The sequence below is a fragment of the Palaemon carinicauda genome, chromosome 38 (assembly GCF_036898095.1).
Source record: "Palaemon carinicauda isolate YSFRI2023 chromosome 38, ASM3689809v2, whole genome shotgun sequence".
Classification (NCBI taxonomy): Eukaryota; Metazoa; Arthropoda; class Malacostraca; order Decapoda; family Palaemonidae; genus Palaemon; species Palaemon carinicauda.
The window spans coordinates 11837636-11856335 of record NC_090762.1 but is presented as its reverse complement, the minus strand read 5'-3'; the positions used below and the strand labels follow the sequence as shown (position 1 = coordinate 11856335).

General features: G+C 35.8%; 1 long non-coding RNA gene across 1 annotated transcript in view; it reads right to left on the bottom strand.

Moving 5' to 3' along the window:
- Positions 1–8016: 8016 nt before the first annotated feature.
- LOC137630094 (uncharacterized) overlaps positions 8017–18700 on the bottom strand; it is an 11581-nt gene continuing 897 nt past the window's right edge. The window contains exons 2-3 of the long non-coding RNA XR_011041645.1: positions 8305–8349; positions 8017–8187 (exon numbers count right to left, since the gene is read on the bottom strand). This is a non-coding gene — a long non-coding RNA (uncharacterized lncRNA). The remainder of the gene's footprint in view (positions 8188–8304; positions 8350–18700) is intronic.

The following is an 18700-nucleotide window of genomic DNA, read 5'->3' as shown; positions in this document are numbered from 1 at the left end:
CACTGAGCCCAGACAGGCTCAGCCAGGAATCAGCACATTAGGTCACAGGTCAGCTAGGAATCGGCATACTTTTGCAAGTCTTTCCTTTCAGCCTAACTGACCCGGACACCAACACGCCTTTAACACTGTAACCAACCCGTGACAGAGTCACAGAAGTAAGCCAGGAATCAGCGTGAATCGCGCACAAGCGCTATGATGTGCCTTTACACCTCACTGAGCCCAGACAGGCTCAGCCAGGAATCAGCACATTAGGTCACAGAGGTCAGCTAGGAATCGGCATACTTTTGCAAGTCTTTCCTTTCAGCCTAACTGACCCGGACACCATCACGCCTTTAACACTGTAACCAACCCGTGACAGAGTCACAGAAGTAAGCCAGGAATCAGCGTGAATCGCGCATAAGCGCTATGATGTGCCTTTACACCTCACTGAGCCCAGACAGGCTCAGCCAGGAATCAGCACATTAGGTCACAGAGGTCAGCTAGGAATCGGCATACTTTTGCAAGTCTTTCCTTTAAGCCTAACTGACCCGGACCTTGGAGATAAAAAGTGGGAAGTAAAGTAATAAGTGATATAGACTCTTAGAGAATGTTAGTAAAGGATTTGGTTAAAGTCTCCTGCAATTGATCATTAGCATACCTTCATAATCTAGCAATGATACCTAACTCAGTATATCTAATTCGTTGCTTTGACTGTTGCTTCCTTTCTATATAGAGGACTACTTTTTGACTATCACTGTCAATACTTTCTTTACATATATCACCGTCTACTTTGGGTCCTTATGTCTATTTTCTTCCTCAGAGGACTAGGCTACTATGTCAATATATTTAACTTTTCTTCCATGAAGGGCTACTCTGGGCAGTACAGTCACCTGTTTTCTTTTCATTAATTAAAGACTGAAATCAAAATACCCTATAAAGTTGAAAAAACTTTGCCAATATTGAAGACTGCTGAATAAAGTTCTATTATTAATCAATGAAAGTTTGCCTGCCTACATCACAAACTGTCTAAGAAGATAGAATCATAGAATGACCATAAATTACTAGTCTTATGTTCTGATAATCCAGCGAGAACACTTGAAAAAAAATGCTAAATTTAAAAAAAAAAAAAGTGAAAAATTAAAAACTTGCAGCAGGAGACACATCCCGGGCAGCAGCAGAGACAGCGCGGACAGCAGCAAAGACATCACAAGCAGCAGAAGAGACAGCACACGCAGCAGGAGTGACTAGTTTTCTAACATTGAACAGCCGCACTCTGGAGCCTTTTACGATACCTAGCAACAGCCTTCACAGCCGAGCTAGCAGAGGGAGAAGGCAGGCATGGATCTTGTGGGTTACTGGTGGAAGATTGGTGATGTCATGGCAAGTAGTAAATTAATATTAACATAATATACTGTAGTATTTTTTTGACATACCTTTTATTCGAAGAGCTGCTATGTCTTTTAAGTAATCAGGTATCACTGAAATCAGAACAAAAATAAAATGTTGTGCTATAAACATCCTTTTCAAAAAGTGCTTAAATGGATATGAATTTTATCACTAAAACTTGAATATTGTATTTCCTAAAATTAAGGTTTCCTTACAGTACAACAAGAAGTATTTCATATTAGAATTAATTATACAAATCAATTAAACAATCTTATAATAATTAGAAATAACAATTTAATAACCCTGGATAGGTAATGTTATTTCACCACCTTGGATAGGTTTTGATGGGTCGATTTTAACCCGGTCCAAACAAATTCATTAAAAATTAATTTGTAAGCCAATTCAATACCTTCTTAAATAAAAAAAAAAAAGATTCAAGGAATGTTCTAATATTAAAAAAGAATAGATAAAAGCTAAGTACAAAATAAAATTTTTTTACAAATAAATTAAAAAAATAAGTATAAAAAAATTACCACAAAAATATTCACCTAAAATCTAAATAAGAAAATAAACTGAAACTATTTTAAGCACTTATTCTACGATAATTGAGCACTCTTTGGTAAGATCCAGGGTGGAAGGGGGTGGGGGGGGGGGAGTTGGAGGATCAACAAGGTAACTCTTCCTAAAATGAGAAAAAACTAAATGTTTTTTGGGGCCAAAAAAATATCAATACTCTTTTCAACATTTATTTTCGGTAGGTAAATAATAGTTGTTGAAATTTTTACAGAATATCGTATTACCTTGCAATAAAAATGTGTTAAAAGGTCAAAATGGCTGCCAACCACACTACCTTGTGAGGCCAGACCTGTTACCTGAAAGGGAGAAAGATATGTCAATATCAGCGAAGTATTTACTTATATAATTGTTAGAGGATTTGCATAGAAATATTATGGTAGATAGTATGAAGTTTATAGATTATTTAGCATTTAAAAATAGAATAATGATCATAATTAAATTATTATATAGGTACAAACTTACAAAAACCTGAAAAATAATAAACTATTTTATAAAAACATAGGGGGCAGAAGACATTCACAAACACTTTACAACAAACCTACTTTTTTATACGCGCCTAAAACCTACTACACATTCGATAATTATATAAAAACTTTGATATTTCACAACTTACCTTAACCAGGCTTTCAGAATTACCTTACAGAAATGTGCTATGAACCTGACCACTATACAGCAATTTGTACCTCAAGATATACTTCTATGCAATCAAGTTTTTTACCCCCAAAATACCTGACACATTAAGACCTACCTAAATACCATCAAGTCCAAAGTTCTATAAAGTCATTTGACTTAAGATTGCAAAATGTATTTCATCTAAAGATAACCAACAAAAAAAGTACCACTTAATCTACTGTACAGTATCACTATTCCTGTATTATCCCCCTTTGCATTTTTAGAGCCATTGATACTAATGTAATATGTTGAAACTATTTCAACCGCAGGAAATATTATCATTAAGTTCTAAAGGTGCTTTTCCCTTTCAGTACAAGCAGGAGACTTTAAACCAATGGTGTTATGGTCATAGTTAGCCATGCTTATAAAATTTTGTAGTGTATTGAAGCACACCATGTATGAAGCATGTTGCCACTGTCTCACCACGATGAGGTCATGACCTTTGAGACAGGGGGGACGTCCACAACAAGATCAGTACCATGCACCCACCTCCATGTGTTGCGAGCACATGTTGGGAGCACATGTCACCAACACTTGAGCGTCTCTGGAACCCCAAACCAGAGCGGATCAAAGTAGTAACAATCAAGAGGTTTGTGATCACCCCAAGATTGAGACTACCCCGACAACCGAAACCTTATGTTGAGGGGGTTCTAAGTCCCTCGCTATAAGATAACGGAACCGTTTACTAGCCGGTTTCTGGCGAAATGACTTTCGCCAGAAACCGGATGTTCCAATACGCCTTTAACACTGTAACCAACCCGTGACAGAGTCACAGAAGTAAGCCAGGAATCAGCGTGATCCGCGCATAAGCGCTATGATGTGCCTTTACACCTCACTGAGCCCAGACAGGCTCAGCCAGGAATCAGCACATTAGGTCACAGGTCAGCTAGGAATCGGCATACTTTTGCAAGTCTTTCCTTTCGGCCTAACTGACCCGGACACCATCACGCCTTTAACACTGTAACCAACCCGTGACAGAGTCACAGAAGTAAGCCAGGAATCAGCGTGAATCGCGCATAAGCGCTATGATGTGCCTTTACACCTCACTGAGCCCAGACAGGCTCAGCCAGGAATCAGCACATTAGGTCACAGAGGTCAGCTAGGAATCGGCATACTTTTGCAAGTCTTTCCTTTCAGCCTAACTGACCCGGACACCATCACGCCTTTAACACTGTAACCAACCCGTGACAGAGTCACAAAAGTAAGCCAGGAATCAGCGTGAATCGCGCATAAGCGCTATGATGTGCCTTTACACCTCACTGAGCCCAGACAGGCTCAGCCAGGAATCAGCACATTAGGTCACAGAGGTCAGCTAGGAATCGGCATACTTTTGCAAGTCTTTCCTTTAAGCCTAACTGACCCGGACCTTGGAGATAAAAAGTGGGAAGTAAAGTAATAAGTGATATAGACTCTTAGAGAATGTTAGTAAAGGATTTGGTTAAAGTCTCCTGCAATTGATCATTAGCATACCTTCATAATCTAGCAATGATACCTAACTCAGTATATCTAATTCGTTGCTTTGACTGTTGCTTCCTTTCTATATAGAGGACTACTTTTTGACTATCACTGTCAATACTTTCTTTACATATATCACCGTCTACTTTGGGTCCTTATGTCTATTTTCTTCCTCAGAGGACTAGGCTACTATGTCAATATATTTAACTTTTCTTCCATGAAGGGCTACTCTGGGCAGTACAGTCACCTGTTTTCTTTTCATTAATTAAAGACTGAAATCAAAATACCCTATAAAGTTGAAAAAACTTTGCCAATATTGAAGACTGCTGAATAAAGTTCTATTATTAATCAATGAAAGTTTGCCTGCCTACATCACAAACTGTCTAAGAAGATAGAATCATAGAATGACCATAAATTACTAGTCTTATGTTCTGATAATCCAGCGAGAACACTTGAAAAAAAATGCTAAATTTAAAAAAAAAAAAAGTGAAAAATTAAAAACTTGCAGCAGGAGACACATCCCGGGCAGCAGCAGAGACAGCGCGGACAGCAGCAAAGACATCACAAGCAGCAGAAGAGACAGCACACGCAGCAGGAGTGACTAGTTTTCTAACATTGAACAGCCGCACTCTGGAGCCTTTTACGATACCTAGCAACAGCCTTCACAGCCGAGCTAGCAGAGGGAGAAGGCAGGCATGGATCTTGTGGGTTACTGGTGGAAGATTGGTGATGTCATGGCAAGTAGTAAATTAATATTAACATAATATACTGTAGTATTTTTTTGACATACCTTTTATTCGAAGAGCTGCTATGTCTTTTAAGTAATCAGGTATCACTGAAATCAGAACAAAAATAAAATGTTGTGCTATAAACATCCTTTTCAAAAAGTGCTTAAATGGATATGAATTTTATCACTAAAACTTGAATATTGTATTTCCTAAAATTAAGGTTTCCTTACAGTACAACAAGAAGTATTTCATATTAGAATTAATTATACAAATCAATTAAACAATCTTATAATAATTAGAAATAACAATTTAATAACCCTGGATAGGTAATGTTATTTCACCACCTTGGATAGGTTTTGATGGGTCGATTTTAACCCGGTCCAAACAAATTCATTAAAAATTAATTTGTAAGCCAATTCAATACCTTCTTAAATAAAAAAAAAAAAGATTCAAGGAATGTTCTAATATTAAAAAAGAATAGATAAAAGCTAAGTACAAAATAAAATTTTTTTACAAATAAATTAAAAAAATAAGTATAAAAAAATTACCACAAAAATATTCACCTAAAATCTAAATAAGAAAATAAACTGAAACTATTTTAAGCACTTATTCTACGATAATTGAGCACTCTTTGGTAAGATCCAGGGTGGAAGGGGGTGGGGGGGGGGGAGTTGGAGGATCAACAAGGTAACTCTTCCTAAAATGAGAAAAAACTAAATGTTTTTTGGGGCCAAAAAAATATCAATACTCTTTTCAACATTTATTTTCGGTAGGTAAATAATAGTTGTTGAAATTTTTACAGAATATCGTATTACCTTGCAATAAAAATGTGTTAAAAGGTCAAAATGGCTGCCAACCACACTACCTTGTGAGGCCAGACCTGTTACCTGAAAGGGAGAAAGATATGTCAATATCAGCGAAGTATTTACTTATATAATTGTTAGAGGATTTGCATAGAAATATTATGGTAGATAGTATGAAGTTTATAGATTATTTAGCATTTAAAAATAGAATAATGATCATAATTAAATTATTATATAGGTACAAACTTACAAAAACCTGAAAAATAATAAACTATTTTATAAAAACATAGGGGGCAGAAGACATTCACAAACACTTTACAACAAACCTACTTTTTTATACGCGCCTAAAACCTACTACACATTCGATAATTATATAAAAACTTTGATATTTCACAACTTACCTTAACCAGGCTTTCAGAATTACCTTACAGAAATGTGCTATGAACCTGACCACTATACAGCAATTTGTACCTCAAGATATACTTCTATGCAATCAAGTTTTTTACCCCCAAAATACCTGACACATTAAGACCTACCTAAATACCATCAAGTCCAAAGTTCTATAAAGTCATTTGACTTAAGATTGCAAAATGTATTTCATCTAAAGATAACCAACAAAAAAAGTACCACTTAATCTACTGTACAGTATCACTATTCCTGTATTATCCCCCTTTGCATTTTTAGAGCCATTGATACTAATGTAATATGTTGAAACTATTTCAACCGCAGGAAATATTATCATTAAGTTCTAAAGGTGCTTTTCCCTTTCAGTACAAGCAGGAGACTTTAAACCAATGGTGTTATGGTCATAGTTAGCCATGCTTATAAAATTTTGTAGTGTATTGAAGCACACCATGTATGAAGCATGTTGCCACTGTCTCACCACGATGAGGTCATGACCTTTGAGACAGGGGGGACGTCCACAACAAGATCAGTACCATGCACCCACCTCCATGTGTTGCGAGCACATGTTGGGAGCACATGTCACCAACACTTGAGCGTCTCTGGAACCCCAAACCAGAGCGGATCAAAGTAGTAACAATCAAGAGGTTTGTGATCACCCCAAGATTGAGACTACCCCGACAACCGAAACCTTATGTTGAGGGGGTTCTAAGTCCCTCGCTATAAGATAACGGAACCGTTTACTAGCCGGTTTCTGGCGAAATGACTTTCGCCAGAAACCGGATGTTCCAATACGCCTTTAACACTGTAACCAACCCGTGACAGAGTCACAGAAGTAAGCCAGGAATCAGCGTGATCCGCGCATAAGCGCTATGATGTGCCTTTACACCTCACTGAGCCCAGACAGGCTCAGCCAGGAATCAGCACATTAGGTCACAGGTCAGCTAGGAATCGGCATACTTTTGCAAGTCTTTCCTTTCAGCCTAACTGACCCGGACACCAACACGCCTTTAACACTGTAACCAACCCGTGACAGAGTCACAGAAGTAAGCCAGGAATCAGCGTGAATCGCGCACAAGCGCTATGATGTGCCTTTACACCTCACTGAGCCCAGACAGGCTCAGCCAGGAATCAGCACATTAGGTCACAGAGGTCAGCTAGGAATCGGCATACTTTTGCAAGTCTTTCCTTTCAGCCTAACTGACCCGGACACCATCACGCCTTTAACACTGTAACCAACCCGTGACAGAGTCACAGAAGTAAGCCAGGAATCAGCGTGAATCGCGCATAAGCGCTATGATGTGCCTTTACACCTCACTGAGCCCAGACAGGCTCAGCCAGGAATCAGCACATTAGGTCACAGAGGTCAGCTAGGAATCGGCATACTTTTGCAAGTCTTTCCTTTAAGCCTAACTGACCCGGACCTTGGAGATAAAAAGTGGGAAGTAAAGTAATAAGTGATATAGACTCTTAGAGAATGTTAGTAAAGGATTTGGTTAAAGTCTCCTGCAATTGATCATTAGCATACCTTCATAATCTAGCAATGATACCTAACTCAGTATATCTAATTCGTTGCTTTGACTGTTGCTTCCTTTCTATATAGAGGACTACTTTTTGACTATCACTGTCAATACTTTCTTTACATATATCACCGTCTACTTTGGGTCCTTATGTCTATTTTCTTCCTCAGAGGACTAGGCTACTATGTCAATATATTTAACTTTTCTTCCATGAAGGGCTACTCTGGGCAGTACAGTCACCTGTTTTCTTTTCATTAATTAAAGACTGAAATCAAAATACCCTATAAAGTTGAAAAAACTTTGCCAATATTGAAGACTGCTGAATAAAGTTCTATTATTAATCAATGAAAGTTTGCCTGCCTACATCACAAACTGTCTAAGAAGATAGAATCATAGAATGACCATAAATTACTAGTCTTATGTTCTGATAATCCAGCGAGAACACTTGAAAAAAAATGCTAAATTAAAAAAAAAAAAAAGTGAAAAATTAAAAACTTGCAGCAGGAGACACATCCCGGGCAGCAGCAGAGACAGCGCGGACAGCAGCAAAGACATCACAAGCAGCAGAAGAGACAGCACACGCAGCAGGAGTGACTAGTTTTCTAACATTGAACAGCCGCACTCTGGAGCCTTTTACGATACCTAGCAACAGCCTTCACAGCCGAGCTAGCAGAGGGAGAAGGCAGGCATGGATCTTGTGGGTTACTGGTGGAAGATTGGTGATGTCATGGCAAGTAGTAAATTAATATTAACATAATATACTGTAGTATTTTTTTGACATACCTTTTATTCGAAGAGCTGCTATGTCTTTTAAGTAATCAGGTATCACTGAAATCAGAACAAAAATAAAATGTTGTGCTATAAACATCCTTTTCAAAAAGTGCTTAAATGGATATGAATTTTATCACTAAAACTTGAATATTGTATTTCCTAAAACTAAGGTTTCCTTACAGTACAACAAGAAGTATTTCATATTAGAATTAATTATACAAATCAATTAAACAATCTTATAATAATTAGAAATAACAATTTAATAACCCTGGATAGGTAATGTTATTTCACCACCTTGGATAGGTTTTGATGGGTCGATTTTAACCCGGTCCAAACAAATTCATTAAAAATTAATTTGTAAGCCAATTCAATACCTTCTTAAATAAAAAAAAAAATTCAAGGAATGTTCTAATATTAAAAAAGAATAGATAAAAGCTAAGTACAAAATAAAATTTTTTTACAAATAAATTAAAAAAAATAAGTATAAAAAATTACCACAAAAATATTCACCTAAAATCTAAATAAGAAAATAAACTGAAACTATTTTAAGCACTTATTCTACGATAATTGAGCACTCTTTGGTAAGATCCAGGGTGGAAGGGGGTGGGGGGGGGGGGAGTTGGAGGATCAACAAGGTAACTCTTCCTAAAATGAGAAAAAACTAAATGTTTTTTGGGGCCAAAAAAATATCAATACTCTTTTCAACATTTATTTTCGGTAGGTAAATAATAGTTGTTGAAATTTTTACAGAATATCGTATTACCTTGCAATAAAAATGTGTTAAAAGGTCAAAATGGCTGCCAACCACACTACCTTGTGAGGCCAGACCTGTTACCTGAAAGGGAGAAAGATATGTCAATATCAGCGAAGTATTTACTTATATAATTGTTAGAGGATTTGCATAGAAATATTATGGTAGATAGTATGAAGTTTATAGATTATTTAGCCTTTAAAAATAGAATAATGATCATAATTAAATTATTATATAGGTACAAACTTACAAAAACCTGAAAAATAATAAACTATTTTATAAAAACATAGGGGGCAGAAGACATTCACAAACACTTTACAACAAACCTACTTTTTTATACGCGCCTAAAACCTACTACACATTCGATAATTATATAAAAACTTTGATATTTCACAACTTACCTTAACCAGGCTTTCAGAATTACCTTACAGAAATGTGCTATGAACCTGACCACTATACAGCAATTTGTACCTCAAGATATACTTCTATGCAATCAAGTTTTTTACCCCCAAAATACCTGACACATTAAGACCTACCTAAATACCATCAAGTCCAAAGTTCTATAAAGTCATTTGACTTAAGATTGCAAAATGTATTTCATCTAAAGATAACCAACAAAAAAAGTACCACTTAATCTACTGTACAGTATCACTATTCCTGTATTATCCCCCTTTGCATTTTTAGAGCCATTGATACTAATGTAATATGTTGAAACTATTTCAACCGCAGGAAATATTATCATTAAGTTCTAAAGGTGCTTTTCCCTTTCAGTACAAGCAGGAGACTTTAAACCAATGGTGTTATGGTCATAGTTAGCCATGCTTATAAAATTTTGTAGTGTATTGAAGCACACCATGTATGAAGCATGTTGCCACTGTCTCACCACGATGAGGTCATGACCTTTGAGACAGGGGGGACGTCCACAACAAGATCAGTACCATGCACCCACCTCCATGTGTTGCGAGCACATGTTGGGAGCACATGTCACCAACACTTGAGCGTCTCTGGAACCCCAAACCAGAGCGGATCAAAGTAGTAACAATCAAGAGGTTTGTGATCACCCCAAGATTGAGACTACCCCGACAACCGAAACCTTATGTTGAGGGGGTTCTAAGTCCCTCGCTATAAGATAACGGAACCGTTTACTAGCCGGTTTCTGGCGAAATGACTTTCGCCAGAAACCGGATGTTCCAATACGCCTTTAACACTGTAACCAACCCGTGACAGAGTCACAGAAGTAAGCCAGGAATCAGCGTGATCCGCGCATAAGCGCTATGATGTGCCTTTACACCTCACTGAGCCCAGACAGGCTCAGCCAGGAATCAGCACATTAGGTCACAGGTCAGCTAGGAATCGGCATACTTTTGCAAGTTTTTCCTTTCAGCCTAACTGACCCGGACACCATCACGCCTTTAACACTGTAACCAACCCGTGACAGAGTCACAGAAGTAAGCCAGGAATCAGCGTGAATCGCGCATAAGCGCTATGATGTGCCTTTACACCTCACTGAGCCTAGACAGGCTCAGCCAGGAATCAGCACATTAGGTCACAGGTCAGCTAGGAATCGGCATACTTTTGCAAGTCTTTCCTTTCAGCCTAACTGACCCGGACACCATCACGCCTTTAACACTGTAACCAACCCGTGACAGAGTCACAGAAGTAAGCCAGGAATCAGCATGAATCGCGCATAAGCGCTATGATGTGCCTTTACACCTCACTGAGCCCAGACAGGCTCAGCCAGGAATCAGCACATTAGGTCACAGAGGTCAGCTAGGAATCGGCATACTTTTGCAAGTCTTTCCTTTAAGCCTAACTGACCCGGACCTTGGAGATAAAAAGTGGGAAGTAAAGTAATAAGTAATATAGACTCTTAGAGAATGTTAGTAAAGGATTTGGTTAAAGTCTCCTGCAATTGATCATTAGCATACCTTCATAATCTAGCAATGATACCTAACTCAGTATATCTAATTCGTTGCTTTGACTGTTGCTTCCTTTCTATATAGAGGACTACTTTTTGACTATCACTATCAATACTTTCTTTACATATATCACCGTCTACTTTGAGTCCTTATGTCTATTTTCTTCCTCAGAGGACTAGGCTACTCTGTCAATATATTTAACTTTTCTTCCATGAAGGGCTACTCTGGCAGTACAGTCACTGGTTTTCTTTTCATTAATTAAAGACTGAAATCAAAATACTATATAAAGTTGAAAAAACTTTGCCAATATTGAAGACTGCTGAATAAAGTTCTATTATCAATCAATGAAAGTTTGCCTGCCTACATAACAAACTGTCTAAGAACATAGAATGACCATAAATTACTAGTCTTTTGTTCCGATAAAAAACTAATGTTAAATAAAAAAAAAAAGTGAAAGATTAAAAACTTGCAGCAGGAGAGACATCATGGGCAGCAGAAGAGACAGCACACGCAGCAGAAGAGACAGCACACGCAGCAGAAGAGACAGCACACGCAGCAGAAGAGACAGCACACGCAGCAGAAGAGACAGCACACGCAGCAGAAGAGACATCACACGCAGCAGGAGTGATTAGTTTTCTAAGACATTTGACAGCCGCACTCGGTAGAACTTCAAAAGTTCAAACCTTTAGAAAATATTTTTTGTTGTGTAATTAATCCCTAATACAATAAAAACGAACGCACAAAAATGTCGGGTAAATAAATCCCGAATACAATGAAAACGAATGCACAAAAATGTCGGGTAAATAAATCCCGAAGACAATGAAAACTAACGCACAAAAATGTCGGGTAAATAAATCCCGAATAAAATAAAAACGAACGCACAAAAATGTCGTTTAAATAAATCCCGAATACAATGAAAACGAACGCACAAAAATGTCGGGTAAATAAATCCCGAATACAATAAAAACGAACGCACAAAAATGTCGGGTAAATAAATCCCGAATACAATAAAAATGAACGCACAAAAATGTCGAGTAAATAAATCCCGAATACAATAAATATGAACGCACTAAAATGTCGGGTAAATAAATCCCGAACACAATAAAAACTAACGCACAAAAATGTCGGGTAAATAAATCCCGAATACAATAAAAATGAACGCACTAAAATGTCGGGTGAATAAATCCCGAATACAATAAAAACGAACGCACTAAAATGTCGGGTAAATAAATCCCGAATACACTAAAAACGAACGCACAAAATGTTGGGTAAATAAACCGGAATACAATAAAAATGAAGGTACAAAAATGTCGGGTAAATAAATCCCGAATACAATAAAAACAAACGCACAAAAATGTCTGGTAAATACCGAATACAATAAAAACGAACATACAAAAATGTCGGGTAAATAAATCCCGAATACAAACGCACAAAAATGTCGGGTAAATAAATCCCGAAAACAAACGCACTAAAATGTCGGGTAAATAAATCCCGAATACAAACGCACAAAAATGTCGGGTAAATAAATCCCGAATACAGACGCACAAAAATGTTGGGTAAATAATCCCGGATACAGACGCACAAAAATGTCGGGTAGATAAATCCCGAATACAAACGCACAAAAATGTCGGGTAGATAAATCCCGAATACAAACGCATAAAAATGTCGGGTAAATAAATCCCGAATTCAAACGCATTAAAATGTCGGGTAGATAAATCCCGAATACAAACGCACTAAAATGTCTGGTAAATAAATCCCGAATACAAACGCACTAAAATGTCGGGTAAATAAATCCCGAATACAAACGCACTAAAATGTAGAGTAAATAAATCCCGAATACAATGAAAACTAACGCACAAAAATGACGGGTAAATAAATCCCGAATACAATAAAAACGAATGCACATAAATGTCGGGTAAATGAATCCCGAATACAGTAAAAACGAACGCACAAAAATGTCGGGTAAATGGATCCCGAATACAATAAAAACGAAAGCACAAAAATGTCGGGTAAATAAATCCCGAAAACAATAAAAACGAAAGCACAAAAATGTCGGATAAATAAATCCCGAATACAATAAAAATGAACGCGCAAAAATGTCAGGTAAATAAATCCCGAATACAATAAAAACGAACGCACAAAAATGTCGGGTAAATAAATCCCGAATACAATAAAAAAGAACGCACAAAAATGTCGGGTAAATAAATCCCGAATACAAACGCACAAAAATGTCGGGTAAATAAATCCCGAATACAAACGCATTAAAATGTCTGGTAAATAAATCCTGAATACAAACGCACTAAAATGTCGGATAAATCAATCCCGAATACAGACGCACAAAAATGTCGGGTAAATAATCCCAAATACAAACGCACAAAAATGTTGGGTAAATAAATCCCGAATACAAACGCACTAAAATGTCGGGTAAATAAATCCCGAATACAAACGCACTAAAATGTCGGATAAATCAATCCCGAATACAGATGCACAAAAATGTCGGGTAAATAAATCCCGAATACAGACGCACAAAAATGTCGGGTAGATAAATCCCGAATACAAACGCACAAAAATGTCTGGTAGATAAATCCCGAATACAAACGCACAAAAATGTCGGGTAGATAAATCCCGAATACAAACGCACAAAAATGTCGGGTAAATAAATCCCGAATACAAACACACTAAAATGTTAGGTAGATAAATCCCGAATACAAACGCACTAAAATGTCGGGTAAATAAATCCGAATACAAACGCACTAAAATGTCGGGTAAATAAATCCCGAATACAAACGCACTAAAATGTCGGGTGAATAAATCCCGAATGCAAACGCACAAAAATGTCGGGTAAATGAATCCCGAATACGATAAAAACTAACGCACAAAAATGTTGGGTAAATGAATCCCGAATACAATAAAAACAAAAGCACAAAAATGTCGGGTAAATAAATCCCGAATACAATAAAAACGAACGCACAAAAATTTCGGGTAAATAAATCCCGAATACAATAAAAACGAACACGCAAAAATGTCGGGTAAATAAATCCCGAATACAATAAAAACCAACGCGCAAAAATGTCGGGTAAATAAATCCCGAATACAATAAAAACTAACGCGCAAAAATGTCGGGTAAATAAATCACGAATACAAACGCACAAAAATGTCTGGTAAATAAATCCCGAATACAAAAGCACTAAAATGTTGGGTAAATAAATCCCGAATACAAACGCACTAAAATGTCGGGTGAATAAATCCCGAATACAAACGCACTAAAATGACGGGTGAATGAATCCCGAATACAAACGCACTAAAATGACGGGTGAATGAATCCCGAATACAAACGCACTAAAATGTCGGGTAAATAAATCCCGAATACAAACGCACTAAAATGTCGGGTAAATAAATCCCGAATACAAACGCACTAAAATGTCGGGTAAATAAATCCCGAATACAAACGCACTAAAATGTCGGGTAAATAAATCCCGAATACAAACGCACTAAAATGTCGGGTAAATAAATCCCGAATACAAACGCACTAAAATGTCGGGTAAATAAATCCCGAATACAAACGCACTAAAATGTCGGGTAAATAAATCCCGAATACAAACGCACTAAAATGTCGGGTAAATAAATCCCGCATACAAACGCACTATAATGTCGGGTAAATAAATCTCGAATACAATAAAAACGATTGCACTAAAATGTCGGGTAAATAAATCCCGAATACAATAAAAACGAACGCACTTAAATGTCGGTAAATAAATCCCGAATACAATAAAAACGAACGCACTAAAATGTCGGGTAAATAAATCCCAAATACAATAAAAACGAACGCACTGAAATGTCGGGTAAATAAATCCCGAATACAATAAAAACGAACGCACTGAAATGTCGGGTAAATAAATCCCGAATACAATAAAAACGAACGCACTAAAATGTCGGTAAATAAATCCCGAATACAATAAAAACGAACGCACTAAAATGTCGGGTAAATAAATCCCGAATACAATAAAAACGAACGCACTAAAATGTCGGGTAAATAAATCCCGAATACAATAAAAACGAATGCACTAAAATGTCGGGTAAATAAATCCCGAATACAATAAAAACGAACGCACTAAAATGTCGGGTAAATAAATCCCGAATACAATAAAAACGAACGCACTAAAATGTCGGGTAAATAAATCCCGAATACAATAAAAACGAACGCACTAAAATGTCGGGTAAATAAATCCCGAATACAATAAAAACGAACGCACTAAAATGTCGGTAAATAAATCCCGAATACAATAAAAACGAACGCACTAAAATGTCGGGTAAATAAATCCCGAATACAATAAAAACGAACGCACTAAAATGTCGGTAAATAAATCCCGAATACAATAAAAACGAACGCACTAAAATGTCGGGTAAATAGATCCCGAATACTGTACAATAAAAACGAACGCACTAAAATGTCGGGTAAATAAATCCAGAATACTGTACAATAAAAACGAACGCACTAAAATGTCGGGTAAATAAATCCCGAATACTGTACAATAAAAACGAACGCACTAAAATGTCGGGTAAATATATCCAGAATACAATAAAAACGAACGCACTAAAATGTCGGGTAAATAAATCCCGAATACTGTACAATAAAATCGAACGCACTAAAATGTCGGGTAAATAAATCCCTAATACAATAAAAACGAACGCACTAAAATGTCGGGTAAATAAATCCTGAATACAATAAAAACGAACGCACTAAAATGTCGGTAATTAAATCCCGAATACAATAAAAACGAACGCACTAAAATGTCGGGTAAATAAATCCCGAATACTGTACAATAAAAACGAACGCACTAAAATGTCGGGTAAATAAATCCCGAATACTGTACAATAAAAACGAACGCACTAAAATGTCGGGTAAATAAATCCCGAATACTGTACAATAAAAACGAACGCACTAAAATGTCGGGTAAATAAATCCCGAATACAATAAAAACGAACGCACTAAAATGTCGGGAAATAAATCCCGAATACTGTACAATAAAAACGAACGCACTAAAATGTCGGGTAAATAAATCCCGAATACAATAAAAACGAACGCACTAAAATGTCTGGTAAATAAATCCTGAATACTGTACAATAAAAACGAACGCACTAAAATGTCGGGTAAATAAATCCCGAATACAATAAAAACGAACGCACTAAAATGTCTGTTAAATAAATCCCGAATACTGTACAATAAAAACGAACGCACTAAAATGTCGGGTAAATAAATCCCGAATACAATAAAAACGAACGCACTAAAATGTCGGGTAAATAAATCCCGAATACTGTACAATAAAAACGAACGCACTAAAATGTCGGGTAAATAAATCCCGAATACAATAAAAACGAACGCACTAAAATGTCGGGTAAATAAATCCCGAATACAATAAAAACGAACGCACTAAAATGTCGGTAAATAAATCCCGAATACAATAAAAACGAACGCACTAAAATGTCGGGTAAATAAATCCCGAATACAATAAAAACGAACGCACTAAAATGTCGGTAAATAAATCCCGAATACAATAAAAACGAACGCACTAAAATGTCGGGTAAATAAATCCCGAATACAATAAAAACGAACGCACTAAAATGTCGGTAAATAAATCCCGAATACAATAAAAACGAACGCACTAAAATGTCGGGTAAATAGATCCCGAATACTGTACAATAAAAACGAACGCACTAAAATGTCGGGTAAATAAATTCCGAATACTGTACAATAAAAACGAACGCACTAAAATGTCGGGTAAATAAATCCCGAATACTGTACAATAAAAACGAACGCACTAAAATGTCGGGTAAATAAATCCCGAATACAATAAAAACGAACGCACTAAATTGTCGGGTAAATAAATCCCGAATACTGTACAATAAAGTACAATAAAAACGAACTCACTAAAATGTCGGGTAAATAAATCCCTAATACAATAAAAACGAACGCACTAAAATGTCGGGTAAATAAATCCCGAATACAATAAAAACGAACGCACTAAAATGTCGGTAATTAAATCCCGAATACAATAAAAACGAACGCACTAAAATGTCGGGTAAATAAATCCCGAATACAATAAAAACGAACGCACTAAAATGTCTGGTAAATAAATCCCGAATACTGTACAATAAAAACGAACGCACTAAAATGTCGGGTAAATAAATCCCGAATACTGTACAATAAAAACGAACGCACTAAAATGTCGGGTAAATAAATCCCGAATACTGTACAATAAAAACAAACGCACTAAAATGTCGGGTAAATAAATCCCGAATACAATAAAAACGAACGCACTAAAATGTCGGGAAATAAATCCCGAATACTGTACAATAAAAACGAACGCACTAAAATGTCTGGTAAATAAATCCCGAATACAATAAAAACGAACGCACTAAAATGTCTGGTAAATAAATCCTGAATACTGTACAATAAAAACCAACGCACTAAAATGTCGGGTAAATAAATCCCGAATACAATAAAAACGAACGCACTAAAATGTCTGTTAAATAAATCCCGAATACTGTACAATAAAAACGAACGCACTAAAATGTCGGGTAAATAAATCCCGAATACAATAAAAACGAACGCACTAAAATGTCGGGTAAATAAATCCCGAATACTGTACAATAAAAACGAACGCACTAAAATGTCGGGTAAATAAATCCCGAATACAATAAAAACGAACGCACTAAAATGTCTGGTAAATAAATCCCGAATACTGTACAATAAAAACGAACGCACTAAAATGTCGGGTAAATAAATCCCGAATACAATAAAAACGAACGCACTAAAATGTCTGGTAAATAAATCCTGAATACTGTACAATAAAAACGAACGCACTAAAATGTCGGGTAAATAAATCCCGAATACAATAAAAACGAACGCACTAAAATGTCTGTTAAATAAATCCCGAATACTGTACAATAAAAACGAACGCACTAAAATGTCGGGTAAATAAATCCCGAATACAATAAAAACGAACGCACTAAAATGTCGGGTAAATAGATCCCGAATACTGTACAATAAAAACGAACGCACTAAAATGTCGGGTAAATAAATCCCGAATACAATAAAAACGAACGCACTAAAATGTCTGGTAAATAAATCCCGAATACTGTACAATAAAAACGAACGCACTAAAATGTCGGGTAAATAAATCCCGAATACAATAAAAACGAACGCACTAAAATGTCGGGTAAATAAATCCCGAATACAATAAAAACGAACGCACTAAATTGTCGGGTAAATAAATCCCTTATACAATAAAAACAAATACACTAAAATGTCTGGTAAATAAATCCCGAGTATAATAAAAACGAACGCACTAAAATGTCTGGTAAATAAATCCCGAATATGAATAGGCCTATGAATATAAATATAATCATATATATATATATATATATATATATATATATATATATATATATATATATATATATATATATATATTTATATATATATATATTTATATATATATATATTTATATATATATATATATATATATATATATATATATATATATATATATATATATATTTATATATATATATATATATATATATATATATATATATATATATATATATATATATATATATATATATATATATAGTTTTATATATATATATATATATATATATATATTCATATTTATATATATATATACAGTTTTATATATTCATATTTATATATATAGTTTTATATATTCATAT